The sequence below is a fragment of the Rhipicephalus sanguineus genome, chromosome 5 (genome assembly GCF_013339695.2).
Source record: "Rhipicephalus sanguineus isolate Rsan-2018 chromosome 5, BIME_Rsan_1.4, whole genome shotgun sequence".
Lineage (NCBI taxonomy): Eukaryota > Metazoa > Arthropoda > Arachnida > Ixodida > Ixodidae > Rhipicephalus > Rhipicephalus sanguineus.
This window is the reverse complement of record NC_051180.1, coordinates 164,166,019-164,180,273: the sequence shown is the minus strand read 5'-3', so window position 1 is coordinate 164,180,273 and position 14,255 is coordinate 164,166,019. Positions and strand designations below refer to the sequence as shown.

General features: G+C 44.2%; 1 protein-coding gene and 3 non-coding genes across 4 annotated transcripts in view; 2 read left to right on the top strand and 2 right to left on the bottom strand.

The window, feature by feature from the left end:
* The window catches only part of LOC119395053 (phospholipid-transporting ATPase ABCA3-like), a 263,150-nt gene that overhangs the window by 139,742 nt on the left and 109,153 nt on the right, over window positions 1-14,255 (top strand). The gene's annotated exons all lie outside the window — the stretch shown is intronic.
* Window positions 2,363-2,434, bottom strand: Trnat-cgu (transfer RNA threonine (anticodon CGU)). Its single transcript has one exon. It is a non-coding gene; the product is annotated as a tRNA-Thr (tRNA).
* Window positions 3,108-3,179, bottom strand: Trnat-ugu (transfer RNA threonine (anticodon UGU)). The gene has a single exon. It is a non-coding gene; the product is annotated as a tRNA-Thr (tRNA).
* Trnat-ugu (transfer RNA threonine (anticodon UGU)) lies at window positions 7,839-7,910 on the top strand. Its single transcript has one exon. It is a non-coding gene; the product is annotated as a tRNA-Thr (tRNA).

The following is a 14,255-nucleotide window of genomic DNA, read 5'->3' as shown; positions in this document are numbered from 1 at the left end:
ACCAGGGACGGGTATCTGTGGTAGAAATCGGGCAAGCCCCACTACCCACCACTGGTACCCTAAAAATAAGGAAGCAATGCTAGCATACGATAACTCAAAGCCACCGTAGTCACTGTTCCACCGAGGCGGACAGCAGGCTATCGTAAAAACATAAATGATCAAGTGTATTGCAACACTCGCTAGCTTGAAAAGTGAAGTCACGAAAATAGTGTTCTACGAGTCATAAGTCATCAATGTAACTGGAGTATGTTTAGGGGCTTTAGTCGATGATCGCCAGGAGGCGCATTTTTCTGGGTACTCTAAATCTGCTCGTCTAGAGCGGCAGCGAAAGTGGCACTATGAAAGAATGGATTCGTGATATGTATGCTCAGCGGCGCGAACGCACGGGTTTAATATAATTGCATTCATCTGCTCCTGCAGACTCCTTGGACAAGATATAGGGCGACATAACAAAAAGAAGACTGTACGCTGCACAACAGCAAAGATTCGTGCATGCAAAGCTAAGGCAGCAGCTGATGCGTCTGAGAGTGCTAGTCGGCGCTCGGCAGAAAACTCGCGCCGCAGATAATTTTCCCGATAGCGCACACCCTGGACATCGGTGGTAAAAGTCCAATTACTAAGTGCAACCACAAACACGCAGAAAAACCTTTCTCCTTTAGAACAGGCCCAGGTCAAAAGCATTCATTCAAGTACAAAGCAACACATTGTAGGTGATGAGAAAGACTTCCAACACACCACACATACCTTTCGCTGGACACGACCTAACTTCATTATCTTTTCATTGAAGCCACAGATAGCTGTCATACAGTGCTTGACAGTGCGCCAGAAATACATAACGTTCACTCAGAGGTGCATTACTTCTGATGCTTATATAAGCACGGTTCTTATAAATGTATATAACAGATATGTGAAAAATATACGGAATATATGCGTATACCGCAAGAAAACCTATTCAATTGTCGGTATGGCTTATGGAATATTTCAGTTGGAATTCTTAGAAAAATTACACAACACGAACGGCGCGCCCTTTTTTAGGTGCAGAACGACATGAGAAGAACACTGTAGCAACGCATCAAGTGTTCTAGTTATGTTGCGACGTCACACTTGCGTGGAGAGTAGCAAGTTTAAATTTGATTATATCTGTCAGCGAAGGCAACAAATTCATGCAGAACAATTAGGGTACATGGGTCGTCTGGCACCGCATATACAGGGTGTCCCAGCTATCACGCAGCCCGATTTAAAAAAAGAGGAACGACTTTACGCGAAGCAAACCAACTGCATATTGTTCCTAGTACACTGCAGTAGCCACTGCTTTTTTTTGTTAATGAGGTCGGATTAGTTAGTAATAATTATATTTGTAACTCGATAAGTACTCACCCAATTGTCATAATGTCAATGAGAGCATGTAGGCATGTTCAAATGACATCTTACTGCGCTACTTTCAACAACGTGCTAATTGTGCGCTCATTTTTCCCGGTTGATCAAGAAAGCCCGCGAAATACGAAAAGTGACACGTGACTAAACTGTTGCGCGCGTCGGGAACCAGCGCCCTCAAACAGGCTTCCATGAGGTAGACAGTATCAAGGAAAAAATGCAGAAAAAAAGATGCATCGCCCTATCTGCCACTACCCGGCGTAAGAAACGCACCGCTTGATTTTACAGAGTCGGGCCGTAATCAGAACATCTGCCGCGTTATCAATGAGAACAGTCGGCAGTGAGATATGGATAATAATTGTGGCGTGCTATCGCACGGAATGAATCCGAGCGAATCGCACGCATATTGCAGCGAATTGCACGCACATCGTTGGCGCCCGACCTGCAGCCTTGCCAAAATGCGGAACGCTGTCTCTCGCAACAGACAACAGGCAAAGCGGTTGTTTGCAGTAAGCTTATTTGAGGGCGCTGGTTTCCTTTGCGTGTGGGAGCGTAGTCACGTGTTAATTTTCATATTTCGCGCGCTTTCTTTATAAGCCGGAAGAAATGAGCACGTAATTAGAACGTTGTTAAACATTGCGCAGTTAGATGCCCTTTGAACATGCCTACATACGCCTCATTGTCATTTTGACAATTAGGTTAGTACTTGTCGAGTTAAAATATAGTTATGACTAATTAATTAAACCTCATTAACGAAAATATAGCAGTGGAAACTCCAGTGTACTAGGAACAATATGTAGCAGGTTCGCTTCGTGTAACGCCGTTCCTCTTTTTCAAAATCGTGCTGCGTGATAGCTGGGACACCCTGTACATGGGATACAGCCGAAGTGCTACCACAAGAAACGGAATAATAACGCTTAGGGCAGTGCTTTGGAAAAAAAAAGATCCTACTGTAGCCAAAATAAATAAACGCCTTACTAAAAATTCGTGGCGCCAGTGAGGTTTGAACTCACGACCGCTGGTTTACGAGACCAGCGCTCTACCACTGAGCTATAGCGGCGACGATGACGAGCGGCTACAATTCGCGGTGTTTAGTGAAGGAGTGATCTTTGGGAAAATTGAAAAAAAAAACGTGTGTACGCCGCATGCATGCATGGTAGCGGCGCGGGCACTGTGTCGTCACACAACGCTCTAAGCAAATATAAAACTTATATGCAGCTTGCATAATAATACATGCGCCCAGCGCATGTTTTCTCATGGGAACAAAGATGTGTGCAGTAATAGGTTTCATCCAAGAAAGTTATAGCCCAATGTTTCTTTGGGGCCGCAGACGTCTAATATTTATCTGACAACGCCAATACCTAAGTTGCACTTTAATGTGTACAATTCATAGTATCGACAAAGTAAGTCAGAAAGGAATGTTAAGAAAGCACCAGATGTTCATAAATCACCGCTCTAGCTTAGTAGATATTCACGGTGCTACACAGAAGACTAAAAAAATTATTCCTGGCCTGCCGGCCGCGCTTAATTTCGGGTGAAACGCCGGCCATTTTTTAACGTACATCCGATCTTTGACTACCTGTAATGGACAGGTTGTGTGGGATTTCATGTTAAAAATTATTCCGTGGTCCCCGGCGCTTCGGTACGGTTAGGAATGTAGTGATAGGTTTGCTACCTATAGGGTTGCAAGATCCGTAGAAAAAGAAAATGGCAGTGCAGAAATAAAAACATGCAGCCACCAGTGAGGATCGAACTCACGACCGCTGGTTTACAAGACCAGCGCTCTGCCACTGAGCTATAGCGGCAACGATGGCGTACGTATCTTGCACATTGTTTAGCGAAGCGGCGGCTTTGAAAAGGATGCCAGTTTCGCAAGTTCTTTGATCAGAAAGCTTCTTTGTATTACTGTGAAGTAATTACATGTCACATGAAGCTGAATATCCGGGGTACCTCCCGCGTTACCACAACACAGTACCAAATAGCCATGAGTCCAAGTGGTGACGTCATGTATCAGTGTCAGTGATAACCGAGCAGACCTCTTTGCTAGAATTGTCTTAGCCTACCCCCCGAAGGACGGTGGACCAACCTGAACATTAACCTTGCCCATTCGAGTATTTGACCAAGCGATGAGTAGACGACCAAGAGATGAAGGGATGACCAAGTGGTAATCTAAGTTGAAACGATGACGTCAAAAATCCTAATAAAACGCTCTATTCTGCTGTGGGACCAATAGCTCGCTTGAAATATTGTTTTGTTTTCTCAGTTCTTCAATACTGATACCTTGTTTGGGGCACCACTACCAACACAAAACTAACGAAATTGCATTCCCCCCCCCCCGCCCCAAAAAAAAAAAAAAAGAGCTGTGCGATGCATTGCGGATGCTCTTCGCTCATTTTATACGAAACATCTGTTTGTAAAGTTTGACATTCTACCAATATTTCCTTTAGGAAATTATCGCTTAATTTTAACCTACAAATCCTATTTCGAGTCCAGTAATTCATTGTATTTTCGTTGGCAGATCTGAATGCAAGCAGCCAGTTTGAGATTCTACCAATATTTTGTTTAGGAAATTATCGCTTAATTTTAACCTACAAATTATATATAAAGTCCAATAATTCATTGTATTTTCGCTGACAGATCTGAATGCAAACAGCAGCATCCGTGATACTTGGCATAGGGTAAAAAAGCATGTCCATACACCTCAAAGCATATATGAAAAACAATAATTAAAACACGGGGTCCATTCTGCTTGATAAACTCGCAAAAGAAGAGTTTGATCTTTTCTGCGATTGTAATCGTGCAGTAACACGATCTTGTCAGGGGTGCCAGAGAGATGACCAACGTTCGATATAATCTGTTATTACTTACGTTGTAATCGCATGCGTGTGTTACCAAAAAATGTGTACCTGTGTGTGTGCGCGCATATACATTGTATGTGGTATGTAGTACATGTATGTGTGCATAATGTATATTTGTACTTATAGGCACAGAATTTTTTTCATATATGTATATTACAACTAACAGACAAGAAGGCTAAGGAAAATACAGGGGTGTTATTTGTTTTAATTGTGGTGTAATTGTGAAGAGAGTAACGTGGACGAAAAGACAACTTGCCGCCGGCAGGGACAGAGCCTGCGTGTTTTGAATAACGCGTCCGATGCTCTACCAGTGAGCTACGGCGGCAGTCATCCCCCAGTCCACTTTATGGGGTAGATATGTGCATTTAATACTGAGAGTGATAGCAATGTCCTTCAATGCTTTTTCAGGTCGCGAAACTTCGCCGTTACGCTATGGGAAAGCTTGATATGGCGCGAAACGCTGCCGCGCCGCGGCGCCACCGTCGTTTAGAGGCCACACTTCTCCGGGTTGATCCCTCAGAGACCGCAGATGCGGCTGGCGCGAGCGAAAGTTTGCACGTGCACTCTATATCTGAGATTGCTTTTTGGATCGGCAATCCACGTCACCCTGCTCGTGAGAGATAGAGATTAAGAAGCGCAATGCGGAGTCAGGGGGACATATTAATATGTGCGGTTTTCATCGGGGATATTTAGAACAAAAATTGCGTTAGAAAACTGTCGGACTGATTGCACCGATACGCATGAAAACTGGCAAAGCTTTCGAGGCCTGAAAACGACAACAGTTCCCATCAAGCAAGCGTTTCATCGACGGCTACGATCTGCCGATGTATCTGTTCCAAACAGATTACTGGTAAATGCGAGCTCACCTCCTAGAACATTTCCTGTTACCTAAAATTAGCCCGTAACCACTTCTGGAACGACACGCATGCAGTAGGAAGTTCGGGAAATAGTGCGCGACCTTGAGGTCATGTTGTGATGCATTCTCTGTACAGCGCATCACAATAACGTCAAAGCTTTTCTTCATTTGAGGCCTGTTGGACCATCTAAAGAAAATTTCGGAGTAACAAAAGGTCTATGTGCGTCGTTTGCTGGCACGCTGAGCCGCCACCTGAATCTGAGATTGTTTACTGTTTGTATGCGCTTTGTCTTCTGTTAAAAAAAAAAAAAAAAACATTCTCAGATGAGCGGGGCTTTCGGCCGCGACGTACCAGAGAATAAGCAATACAAGCGTAGCTTACGGCGGCCGTTCCGCTGGGTGGCATTTCTTTTGCTGTGGCAGCGGCGCCCGCTAGCTCTATATTAAAGTGAGGCGGCAGTTTCGTGACCAGAAAAGCTATTGAGGGAATATGGTGTTAGTCAGCGCCGCTATTAGCCATGGCAGCGAGTGTGGAACACTCTTTTTCTGCTTGCTGGTATCACGAGGCACGTCTTCTTTTTACGAGCTTGCAGGTGACCAATAATCCATCACATACTCCCTGAAGGCATCCAGTCTGACAGAAAGAGACCTTCGCTATGAACGAACGAAAGAAGGGGAATCAAAAGGGATTGTTTTTCTTTGCTAGACACAACATTAATTATAACTAACAGACAAGAAAGCCAAGGAAAGTATAGTGGATGTTATTTGTAGTAATTATGATCTAAATGTGAAAAAAGTAAAGTGGACGAAAAGTCAATTTGCCGCCTGCAGGGACCAAACCTGCGACCTTCGAATAACGCGTCCGATGTTGTACCACTGAGCTACGGCAGCGGTCATCCCCCAGGTCACTTTGTGGGGCATATAGCTGCACTTACACATAGGAGTGTTAGGCAGCGCCGCTAGTAGCCAAGACGGGGGGTGTGGACACACTTTCTTCACATTTACGTCATAATTACTTATCATAAACGAACCCTTGCATTCCCCTCCCTTTTTTCTTTATATATATATATATATATATATATATATATATATATATATATATATATATATATATATATATATATATATATATATATGAAAGAAAACTAGTCACAGTGAAAAACATAACCACATTTATTCTGAGCTTTCGGCCGGGGACCGGCCTTTATCAAAGAATGCATTCGTACATGGCGTACGAGTTTAAGTACAAATTTTGTCAATACATAGATCTAGACACACCATCGTGATTCGTTGGACTATGACATGGGAGGGGCCAGAACAACAACAACAGCAAACAAATCCCATGGAGAGAGCGACACTCATGCAAGGTGACACACACAGCATTGCACTCTGTGAAGAGTAGAGTATAGGCGGGGTCAGAACATACACAAAATAAATAACAAACAGCGAAACGAACCTACGTGTGTGGTTCGGAACGAGAGGCGGAGGGGAAAAAAAAGAAAAAAATGACAAAGATGCGAACGCACTTACCCCGCTAAATGGGGAGACCCATCAACTACGGGACTAAAGGAGAATACGCTCACGGACGCCGGATGTAAACGTGCAGCACGCGTTTCCTTGCTACCTTCAAAAAGCGCGTCAAAAGCAGTTAAGTGTTTGCCCATCCATGCGCCTTTTAGAGAAGGGGGTTCGGTACGGCTTTTGAAGTCGACCGGTCTCCGCGGGTATCTTGCAGGTGCTCGCGGCAATGACCATAGCCCTCCCTCAAAAAGAAGGATACGACTCGCCGATGAACAAGATTGAGGACAGCTGCTGTTAGGCGCAATGTGTGGGCACATGACATATTTCTTTCAATCAAGAGACATGATAAACATATACATATACATGTACATATCCGTACATGCACACACACATATAGATACATACGGATATACATACACATGCACATACGTACTCATATGAACCAACAACCGATGTTCAAGCGTAAAAAAAAGGGGGGGGGGGTACCGCTTTCGTACTTGCAGGAAGGGGAGAACGAGCACGCACGTAATACCCGTAATCACAGTACCAAACCTAATGTCATATGTATTTATCAAGAAATGGGTCCAGGCTCGAATAGCACAATGCGCGACGTGTGCAATCACATCTCGTCTCGTCAAGAAGCTTTTTTTCGCCAAGAATTTCTCTCTTTCTCTCTCTTGTTTTTTTTCTCTTTTTTTAATACTCGTTCTCTTACCGGGCAGATTTATTGCAGGCCACGCCGTAGTAGTCGTCGCACGCGTTCTGGGAGCGAAGCACAAGATGACGAACAGGCCGAAGAGCAAGAAGAGGATGAAGAGAACGCCTGCCGGTTTATGATGATGACCGTTTCTCTTGATGCGTCACGGATCGATGCTCGGTTTAAACAGCTACGCCGTGAAAAAAGAAAGTGACCCGCGCTGACGAAAAGACGCATCTTTTTTCCCCTTTGATAAACTACCCCCCCCCCCCCCCCGGCCGGCGCATTTTTCAGCGCGCTGGCTGGTACACAGAGAGAGAGGGAGAGAGAAAACGCCTGAAGCGTGCCACATATCCTGGTAACTCCGCTCGTACTTGACGGATTACTTGAGAATTTGCGGCGGTCGATTCGTCAGGCAATACGTTCTGTTAATGAAACCATTCGATGATTTTTGGAAAAAGTGTTCCAGAGCCCCTTTAAACTATCGTCGCTTCGCTAAAGTATGCGTACGATAGCGGCACCCGCTATCGCCGCCGCTATAGCTCAGTGGCAGAGCGCTGGTCTTGTAAACCAGCGGTCGTGAGTTCGATCCTCACTGGCGGCTGTTTTTTTTTTATTTCGGCACAGCAGTATTTTTCTTGGTATTGTAATCCAACAAGCCGACGTACGATTTGATTTCTAACCCCACCGAAGTGTCGGCTTTTTCGACCAACAATTTTTTGACAGCCAGAAATCCCATACCGCTCGCCCGTTTAATGAACTCAACCATTGGGTGCACGATGAAGAGCGAGGGCACTTCACCTTCGTTTAAGTTCGCCCGTGAGGGCAGTGATATGGGTAGTTCACGAACAGCTGGTGATTCTGTGAATCCCTTTCTGACTATTCCTTTCTTGATATTCTATATCGTGCCCACTAGAAGTGTAATTGATGTATTTGCGTTTTAAGGCAAATATTAGACGGCTGCGGGCCCGAATATAAATTAAGCGGTAAGTTTCTTGCATAAAACCGATAGAGCAAACACCATTTTTGTGCTAAGAAAACAGGCGCTCTGCACATGTTTTATGAAGTGAGCTGTAGTTGGGGTGCGTTTTGGCTCATACTGTTTTGCGTTCAGTGAGTGTAGGGGGCCGCTGCGTTGCACACGTCCAACTTGCTATTTTTGCTTGAATTTTCAATGCGAAGCATTTCCTAGCGAACTTCTGCGACTTTCAGCGTATCTATCTATCTATCTATCTATCTATCTATCTATCTATCTATCTATCTATCTATCTATCTATCTATCTATCTATCTATCTATCTATCTATCTATCTATCTATCTATCTATCTATCTATCTATCTATCTATCTATCTATCTATCCGCCTACGACTTTGTGCTCTCCTGGTCGCTTGGTTAATCGAATGTACACCAAAATTGGTATGGAGTAACATGACTGTATGACGAACATCAATGACAAGTCATAACATGAAAACCATGACACGCATGTCATGTACAGCATGACTTACATGCCATGCTCATGGTGCGCTGGCGGCCGTTTCGCTAGCTTGATATACACCAAAATTGGTGTCTTGCGACGTGACTGTGTGACAAACATAAATAACACGAGTTAACATGAAAATCATGACACGCATGTCATGTACAGCATGACTTATGTGCCACGTTTATGGTGCGCTGGCGGCTGTTTCGCTAGCTTGATCTACCCCGAAATTGATATTGCGTGACGTGACTGTGTGACGAACATAACACAGGAGTTAACATGAAAATCATGACACACATGTCATGTACAGCATGACTTACCTGCCACGCTCATGGTGCGCTGAAGGCCGTTTCGCTAGCTTGATCTATCCCGAAATTGGTGTTGCGTGACGTGACTAGTGTGACGAACATATATAAGACACGAGTTAACATGAAAATCATGACACGCATGTCATGTACAGCATGACTTACGTGCCACGCTCATGGTGCCCTGGCGGCCGTTTCGCTAGCTTGATCTACCCCAAAATTGGTATCTTCCGACGTGACGGTGTGACGAATATATATAACAGGAGTTAACATGAAAATTATGACACGCATGTCATGTACAGCATCACTTACGTGCCACGCTCATGGTGCGCTGGCTGCCGTTTCGTTAGCTTGATATACACCAAAATTGGTATTTTGCGACGTGACTGTGTGACGAACATAAATAACATGAGTTAACACAAAAATCATGACACGCATGTCATGTACAGCATGACTTACGTGCCACGCTCATGGGGCGCTGGTGGCCCGTTTCGCTAGCTTGATATACACCAAAATTGGTATCTTGTGACGTGACTGTGTGACGAACATAAATAACATGAGTTAACACAAAAATCATGACACGCATGTCATGTACAGCATGACTTACGTGCCACGCTCATGGTGCGCTGGCGGCCGTTTCGTTAGCTTGATATACACCAAAATTGGTATCTTGCGACGTGACTTTGTGACGAACATAAATAACACGAGTTAACAGAAAAATCATGACACGCATGTCATGTACAGCATGACTTACGTGCCACGCTCATGGGGCGCTGGCGGCCCGTTTCGCTAGCTTGATCTACCCCGATATTGGTATTGCGCGACGTGACTGTGCAACGAACATAAAAACACGAGTTAACATGAAAGTCATGACACACATGTCATGTACAGCATGGCTTACGTGCCACGCTCATGGTGCGCTGGCGGCCGTTTCGCTAGCTTGATCAACCCCGAAGTTGGTATTGCGTGACGTTACTGTGTGACGAACATAAATAATAGGAGTTAACATGAAAACCATGACACGCATTTTCCTCAATGACATACAAGGCGATGTATGCTGCTCTTTGCTGGCTGCTTCGCATTACATCGATTCCCACAATGCGTGGGATCTGCAGGCTTTTTTTAGATGCGAAGCAGCTTTTGCGCTGGGCTTTGTCCGTAGTTCCATTGGCGACCGTCCGCTTTCTAAAACCTACCATAGTCATCTGTAACATATTGAGCGCGCGCTCGCGCCAAGGAGAAGTCTTCTTCCTCTTGTTCTTCGACTGCATTGATGATGATACGTGCAGATCACTTTAGGGGCCCGGGCTGCCGTATGCCGTCGTAGCTTGGCGTAACGCAATACAAAACCACGTGTGCTGGCACGCGCTAGCGCGTTCGGGCATGTGAAAGGGGCTGGATAAGACGCTGTGGCCTGTCCCCCTTACATTCTTTCAGCAACCATGTGATGGCGTCGGCGAACGAGATTCTGCAGACGCGCGATGAACCCGCGTGGCGTGCTCCAACAAGAGTTCGGTACGAGTAACAGCAAGAGCAACTACAGTGAATTCATGGTTTGCTCCACTTGCAAGGACGCGTTAACATCGGGCAAGGTGCCCGTGATGAACGGAACATTACGTCGACCCATGCGCTGCTTCGCACCCCCACATGATTCCCTTTAGCGGGAGATGGTGCAATTTTTTTCTTTTCATAGATCACTTTTTGACTGAACAACGTGACTCTTTAAACCGCCAGTCTTCGTCGCCGCTGTGACTCAGTGGTAGAGCGCTGGTCTCGTAGACCAGCGATCAAACCTCATGAGCGGCACTTTTTTTTAGGAACACTTTTATTTATTCGTTGTACTATTGAATATTTCTCTTCAATGCAGAGACGATAAGGAATGCAAGATCCCATTTCTTGTTAGTGCACGTTATTTAATTTCAATACATGCGGCCACAGAGTAATAAGGCACCGAATTAATCTAATACAAAGAGAATGGGTCATTTTATTTACAGGTACATAAACTTTCCACAGTCGCCATCAGAGTACGCAGTTTTTCACTGACATTATGACGCTAAAAGAATTATCCAGCCCATGTTCTCACAAATTTTTTTTTCAGAATACTCTTTGAAAAACACCTACCTAAACAAAAGTGGATTATTATTAACTTATAACAGGGACAAGGTAATATATAGCGCAAAAGAGCTACGTCAGAAAGTTACCGAAGTTTGGAATCCCCCCCACTCAATATTTTGGCCCACGTTGGTAATGCAACTGTTTAACAAGCTCTTCCTGGGCGCCGCCATAATCATCCATGGGTACAAAAATACCTCGCCGACGCAGTGCCATCAGCCTTTGTACCCTCGCGCAACAGCCCAGAATAGAAGTGCTGCTACCTCTGTCCGATCAAAATATCCATAGAAGTGTCCGTCTGAGCGCCGACTGCAGGAAAATAACAAGGTATTTAGTGCGTTCTAAAGGACTATTGAATACTAATGAATAAATTCTGCAACACAATAGAGCCGGTAATTGTAATCATATTTAATATAATCATAATAGGTGGTTAGAGCCTGGTCAAGGGGATAGTCGCTTTTATTCTCACACCCTCCATTAACGTTGTAATAGTGTAAATGAATTATTATTATTATTATTATTATTATTATTATTATTATTATTATTATTATTATTATTATTATTATTATTATTATTATTATTATTATTGGCAATTACGGAAATTTTACGTGCCTTAGTACGTGTAATTAATTAATTAAATGATTATGAGATTATGGTCGGTGGGTGTGGCGCATATCCCGGCACGTTATCATCGACGTTTTGCAGCACGCCGAGGACTTCCAACAAGCGATAGCTAAAATCTCGGAGGCTTACAGAGGGGCCGCACCACATGTTTTTTTTTTTTTTTTCGGCCAATCATCGCTTCCGATAAGCGGCAACCATTGTGTCCTTTTCACTTTGTGAGTCCACTCTTGGTATTGAGAGGTCCGTTTCTGACACTTTTCAGCTCCTATATGGGCCGTATTTCAAACGGAAACTTTTGCACGGAGACTGCCTTGTATCCGCCAAATATGAAGCTTGTGTTCTTAAAAGGTTCAAAGGTTTGTCATAACTTGCTATAATTTATAAACAATCTTTGAACTACACGGCACTACTTTGCCGCGCAAAAAAGAAAAGACCCTGACGACAATTTTTTTTTTGTGATGCTGTATATACTTGTGCCTTTTCGAATCAGCGTATATTGATAAATAAGCGCGGATTTCAGAGAATAAACTTTGTTGTGAAGTTAGCGTTCGTCTGGTCATGCTTCTTCTTCTTGTGTTCTTGTCGTTTGCGCTACCTGTTCAGGCATGAAAATAGAGCTCATTCGTGTAGAGTTAAATATATCCGTCGTGTATTCGATATTTTCTTATATGCCCTCTGCGGCTGGACTTTTCTTCACAACGTGATTTGTGCGGGCTATCTATCAAGTAAGTAGCGCAGTAAGATTGCTGCCGAATGTATGATGATGTGCTGCCACAGCTGCACTTGTAGAAATAGTTGCGTTTGGGCTGAGGATAGGCGCCGTCTGTGTCATTCCACCCTCTTCCATTTTGAAACTGCTCACGGAGGAGATAGTATTCGCATCAGCGCTTGCGTTGTTGCCGTCATACGCAGCGCACAGATCACGAATTCCTCCTTTCATGTCACCGCCTTGACAACCATTATGAATGAGCTGGTTAACAGATTTGTTTTCCAGGGAATGGTACAGTGAGAAAAAAATCATCGCCCATAATGACGTTTGTTCATTAGCAATCCGTATGAAATACGCCCGCTGAACGTAATTTAGTGTGGTTTTGACGTGTAAATTGCATATGCCTGTACCTTCGACGCTTACGTACCCGAAGGAATTCATCCACTCCTGGTCATCTACTAAGAGCGGCCTTCGCGAAAACTAGGGCATTGGAACACTGTTTATTTCCACGGATGATTTCCATCATTGAAACACTTTTAAATGCGAAGCATTTCTTAGCGAACTTCTGCGACTTTGAGCGTATCTATCTATCTATCTATCTATCTATCTATCTATCTATCTATCTATCTATCTATCTATCTATCTATCTATCTATCTATCTATCTATCTATCTATCTATCTATCTATCTATCTATCTATCTATCTATCTATCTATCTATCTATCTATCTATCTATCTATCTATCTAGCCGCCTACGACTTTGTGCTCTCCTGGTCGCTTGGTTAATCGAATGTACACCAAAGTTGGTATGGCGTAACATGACTGTATAACGAACATAAATGACAAGTCATAACGTGAAAATCATGACACGCATGTCATGTACAGCATGACTTACGTACCACGCTCATGGTGCGCTGGCGGCCGTTTCGCTAGCTTTATGTACACCAAAATTGGTATCTTGCGACGTGACTGTGTACCGAACATAAACAACGCGAGTTAACATGGAAATCATGACACGCATGTCATGTACAGCATGACTTACGTGCCACGCTCATGGGGCGCTGGCGGTCGTTTCGCAAGCTTGATCTACCCCGAAATTGGTATTGCGCGACGTGACTGTGTGACGAACATAAATAACACGAGTTAACACGAAAATCATGACACGCATGTCATGTACAGCATGACTTACGTGCCACGCTCATGGGGCGCTGGCGGCCGTTTCGCTAGATTGATATACACCAAAATTGGTATCTTGCGACGTGACTGTGTAACGAACATAAATAACCCGAGTTAACATGAAATTCATGACACGCATGTCATGTATAGCATGACTTACGTGCCACGCTCATGGGGCGCTGGCGGCCGTTTCGCTAGCTTGAACTACCCCGAAATTTGTATCTTGTGACGTGACTGTGTGACGAGCATAAATAACACGAGTTAACACCAAAATCATGACACGCATGTCATGTACAGCATGACTTACGTGCCACGCTCATGGGGCGCTGGCGGTCGTTTCGCTAGCTTGATCTACCACGAAATTGGTATTGCGCGACGTGACTGTGTGACGAACATAAATAAGATGAGTTAACACGAAAATCATGACACGCATGTCATGTACAGCATGACTTACGTGCCACGCTCATGGGGCGCTGGCGGCCGTATCCCAAGCTTGATATACACCAAAATTGGTATCTTGCGACGTGGCTGTGTGACGAACATAAATA